The sequence below is a fragment of the Mirounga leonina genome, unplaced genomic scaffold (assembly GCF_011800145.1).
Source record: "Mirounga leonina isolate KUSES-001 unplaced genomic scaffold, KU_Mleo_1.0 Mir_197, whole genome shotgun sequence".
Classification (NCBI taxonomy): domain Eukaryota; kingdom Metazoa; phylum Chordata; class Mammalia; order Carnivora; family Phocidae; genus Mirounga; species Mirounga leonina.
This window is the reverse complement of record NW_023270494.1, coordinates 3,973,621-3,978,618: the sequence shown is the minus strand read 5'-3', so window position 1 is coordinate 3,978,618 and position 4,998 is coordinate 3,973,621.

Sequence of the window (4,998 nt, the reverse complement as noted above, 5' to 3'; positions counted from 1 at the left end):
TTTCTTTCTTTCTTTCTTTCTTTCTTTCTTTCTTTCTTTCTTTCTTTTTCTTCCTTCCTTCCTTTCTTTTCTTTCTTTCTCTCTCTCTCTTTCTTCCTTTTAAAATTTATTTGAAAGAGAGAACACAAGCAGGGAGGAGGGGCAGAGGGAGAGGGAGAAGCAGATCCCCCACTGAGCAGGGATGTGGGTCAATCCCAGGACCCTGGGATCATGCCCTGAGCCGAAGGCAGACGCCCAACCACCCAACTGCCCAACTGACAGAGCCACCCAGGCATCCCTATGAAGATTGTTTCAACCCTGTTGACACTTTGCCGTCCCCCAAAAGTGTTACACTGTTCTTTCACATTCCCTTTATACCGACTGTTCCCTCTGTCTTCACTGCCCTTCCTCAGCCTCTGACCATTGCTCCCTTGCTTCTTTCAAGAATCAAATCAGAGGTCCCACTCAGAAGTCTTTCTGAGCCCTCCAGAATGGCCTAGGTCTTTCCTCCTGCCTTCTTCAGCACTTTGTTACGTATTATAATCATGGCTTTCAGCTCAAAAGCCCTAGTCCACGCCTGACACACAATACAGTTTCAATAAATGTTTGACGAGTTATCTCTAACTCACAAAGAAATCTGAAGCCCTTGTTCATATTTAAGGTGCTTGGCTCTATTCTAGTATTTTCCTCAGTGTAGTGGGAGGACAATAGCATCAGAATCATGTGGGGAGCTGATTAAATATGCAGCTTCATGGACAGTACCTTGAACCTGATGAATCTGTATTTTAAACAAGCTACCTCCTTAATTTATGTGAACAGGGTTTGAGAAGCAAAGCTCTGAAAGGTCTTTTATGCTTATGCTTGAACTCACAACCTGGAGATCAAGAGTCACATGCTCCACATAAGCCAGCCAGGCACCCCAAGCTTATACATTCTTTAATTTTTTTAATTTTTAATTTTGTTTTTTGTTTTTTATTTTGTTTTGTTTTGCTTATACATTTTTAAAAAGATTTTATTTATTTATTTGAGAGGGAGGGAGGGAAGGAGAAGCAGACTCCCCGCAGAGCAGGGCTCAATCCCAGGACTCTGGGATCAGGACCTGAGCAGAAGGCAAACGCAAGGGACTGAGCCCCCCAGGGGCCCTGCTTATCACATTTTTTAAAGCTAAGTTAGTTGCGATCTTCTGGTCACAAGCAGGGAGAACCAAGCCCAGCTCCATTACCTTTTCTTTGGAAAGCAATCATTTGAGTCTTGAAGCTTTTCCCTTTAAGAGTTTACCATTAGGATGCAAATTCGACCTGCAGACTCAACAGAGCTGGGAGGATGGACAGGATTTCAGGAGGAAGCAAAGTGGTCCGGGTCCTGTGTGGTTGGAAGGGGTTGGCGGTGTGAAGGAGGCAGGTATCACACACACATACAACCCTAAGAAAAGATGCCCTTTATTTTTTATTTTGTTTTATTCTAAAATTTTAGTGTGCATCAGAATCACCTGGAGGGCTTGTTAAGCTGCAGATACCTGGGGTCCACCCCTAGAGTTTCTGATTCAGCAGATCTGGCAATGGGATCCAAGAAGTTGCATTTCTAGTAAGTTCCCAGGTGATGCTGAAGCTGCTGGTCCAGGGAGCACACTTTGAGAACCGCTGAGCTAGTTCAACCTTTGTGCCCAATGCAGTAATCTATTCTGCAATATCCATGGAGACAGGAACATGATCCCCCGTCTTTCTGCATATACCAGATGTAGATCTTGTTACATTTCAAGCTGGAGTTTCTATGGATAACCTTCACGATTCTTCCTTGAATGAAACCAAAAGTTGCCTCCAAACCTTCCACCCACTGACCACAGGTCTGCCTTCTAGGATCTCACAAAATTTACCTGTGCCTATTTGTATTCTTTAAAAATTTGAGGACAGCCATCCTGTCCTGCCTGTTTCTTTTTCCCTATATCAGCCTCTCCTGTTCCTTCCATCAACAGCCTGCTGTCTCCCTGACTCTTCCCTGATGCAGTCTTTAAGCTTGTCCATTTCTTTCATGTGCCTTAGGACTCAGAACTGGCCGCAATACCCTATGTGGGGTCTGGCCAGCTCAGAATACAGTCTCTTGAACTGGACACTATTTTATTTATTTTTATTTTTATATTTTTTAAGATTTTATTTATCTATTTGACAGAGAGAGAATGAGAGAGAGAGCACATGAGAGGGGGGAGGGTCAGAGGGAGAAGCAGACTCCCTTCTCAGCAGGGAGCCCCATGCGGGACTCAATCCAGGGACTCCAGGATCATGACCTGAGCCGAAGGCAGTCGCTTAACCAACTGAGCCACCCAGGCGCCCCTGGACACTATTTTAATACAGATTGTATGTTTTGGGGGGCACCTGGCTGGCTCAAGAGGGAGAGCATGGGACTCTTGATCTCTGAGTTCGAGACCCATGTTGGGTGTAGAGCTTACTTTAAAAGGGGGAACACCTGGGGCGCCTGGGTAGCTCAGTCTGTTGAGTGTCTCTTGATTTCAGCTCAGGTCATGATCTCAGTTCGTGAGATGGAGTCCCGAGTCAGCTCTGCCCTGGGCGTGGAGCCTGCTTAAAATTCTCTTTCCCTCTTCCTCTGCCCCTTCCGCCCCACCCTCTAAGAATAAAAAAAAGTAGATTGCATGTCTTTTAACAAGCCATTTTTCATGGTTAGCCATGTGAGCATGTGACCACCTGAAACCACAATTTTTTTGTGTCCAGCCAGATCTTCTCCATATGTCTTCAACTAGCTTTTTTTTTTTTTTTAAGATTTTATTTATTTATTTGACAGAGAGAGAGAGAGCGAGAGCAGGAACACAAGCAGGGGTAGTGGGAGAGGGAGAAGCAGGCTTCCTGCCGAGCAGGGAGCCCAATGTGGGACTCCATCCCAGGACCCTGGGATCATGCCCTGAGCCGAAGGCAGACGCTTAATGACTGAGCCACCCAGGCGCCCTCAACTAGCTGACTTTTTAACTCAAGAGCTACATTCAACATTTAATCCTCTTAAATGTGATTCTGTCAGTTTTGACCATTATTATAGATTATTAACTCATATCTTAGCTATGAGATGGTAATGACAGGGCCCATAAGGGGATGAAGACCCCAAATATGCACTTCCCCATTTTACAACTTTGCTTGGGGTCTTTGCTCATTCTTTAATCGGTTCAAACAGCCGTGAATGAGTGACACTGTGTTCTGCAATCCCCATACTCAGAGCCATCATATGCCTCAATATTTCTCGGTCAACCTTAATTTTAAATATTTTTTTCTAGTGCCACACGTCTTCATGCCAAACCATGAGTCTAATTTTTGGTTCAGAAAATATGATCAGGGTGCCTGGGTGGCTTAGTTTGTTAAGTGACTGCCTTCAGCTCAGGTCATGATCCTGGAGTCCCGGATGGAGTCCTGCATTGGGCTCCCTGCTGAGAAGGGAGTCTGCTTCTCCCTCTGACCCTCCCCCCTCTCACTCTCTCTTTCGTTCAAATAAATAAACAAAATCTTTAAAAAAAATATGGTCAATATAGTGCTACTTTTCTTCCAAGTGTTTATGCTCTAAGATAACAGGAGAAGACAATTATTTTGCCCAGTTTAAGCTGTAGGGAGGGGAGTAGTAAAGAGAACAAGGTAGGTAAAGTTGAGAGGTTAGTCACAATTTTAACATCAAGAATATTAAATAATGTAACTTTGATTCCATTTCCCCCAAATTTCTGTTTATTACAATGATTGGTCTACCCAAGTACCTGGATTCCTTCTCCCTTGATTTAGCAATCTACTTAGTGGATGCTGCTTATTTTGAAGATGTTACTATTTTGCACTCCCTCCTGGAACATGTGATAATACCTCTATCTTTGAGAAATAATAATTAAAAAATGCAGGTTTCTCTGCAGTCAAGAATTAATGTAAATAAAATCTGACTTCAGATCTTTCTAAGTGATACGGGTTTTGGGGAGGGGAAATACACAACACAGACATTTGAAGACGACTTTAGAGAGTGGTTTGTGAATCTGGCTACCAGAGGGCTTAAACCATGGCAGTGAGAAGAAAGGAGAGCACCGAGCTCATGAGACCCTGTAGGGAAACGAGAGCGGGGAATTTGTTGTGTCTCTTTCATCCACAGACTTTCAAAGCATGACACTTGCGGTAACAAAACTGCATTTCGAAAGTAGTGTGTCATTATCTGCTCTTCAAGATGGGGACACGTAGGGGCGCCTGGGTGGCTCAGATGGTTAAGCGTCTGTCTTCGGCTCAGGTCATGATACCAGGGTCCTGGGATCGAGTCCCGCATCGGGCTCCCTGCTCTGCGGGGAACCTGCTTCTCCCTCTGCCTCTCTCTCTCTCTCTCTCTCTCTGTCATGAATAAATAAATAAAATCTTAAAAAAAAAAAAAAAAGATGGGGACACGTAGACAGGGAATGGCCTCCTCCAACACGAACAACTTTCAAAGAGCACCACTGAGCTTCCTTCCACCGCACGAAGGGGAAAGCTGGCCTGCTACCACGACCCTTCAAGAAAATGGAGAAAATTTTGGTTTTAAAATTTCCTCATGACTTGTACTGAAAGTTAAAAAGGGACTTTTAAATTGCACATCCCTCCTGACCCCTACCTACGGTTAATGACTACTGTATACCGAAGAGAAGCGGCGGAATGGAGGACCACCACCGGGTACCGAGCGCGGGAGCGTGTGGGTTCCCCTCCACCCCTCCAACCCCCCGCACGGAGTCCACGAGGTGGGGGCGGGTGGTTCGCTTTTGGGGGTGGGGGGCTGTTTCGTAGGGAGGCTTGTTTGGCTCGCAGCAAGGCGCTCCCCGGGGATCGGCTGCGTGCAAGGGGAGGCCGGGCCCGGGCGCGGCAAGCAGGATGCTCCCGGGCCCGGGTCGGCGCGTGTACGAGTATGTGCACGGTGGGGAGGTGCAGGGCGTGTGCACGGCACCGGCAGGACGCGCGCCGGAGTGAGCTCCGGTCGCTGGTGCACAGAGGGCCGACGCCGCCGGGTGAAAATATCGCGCAAAACCGGGGC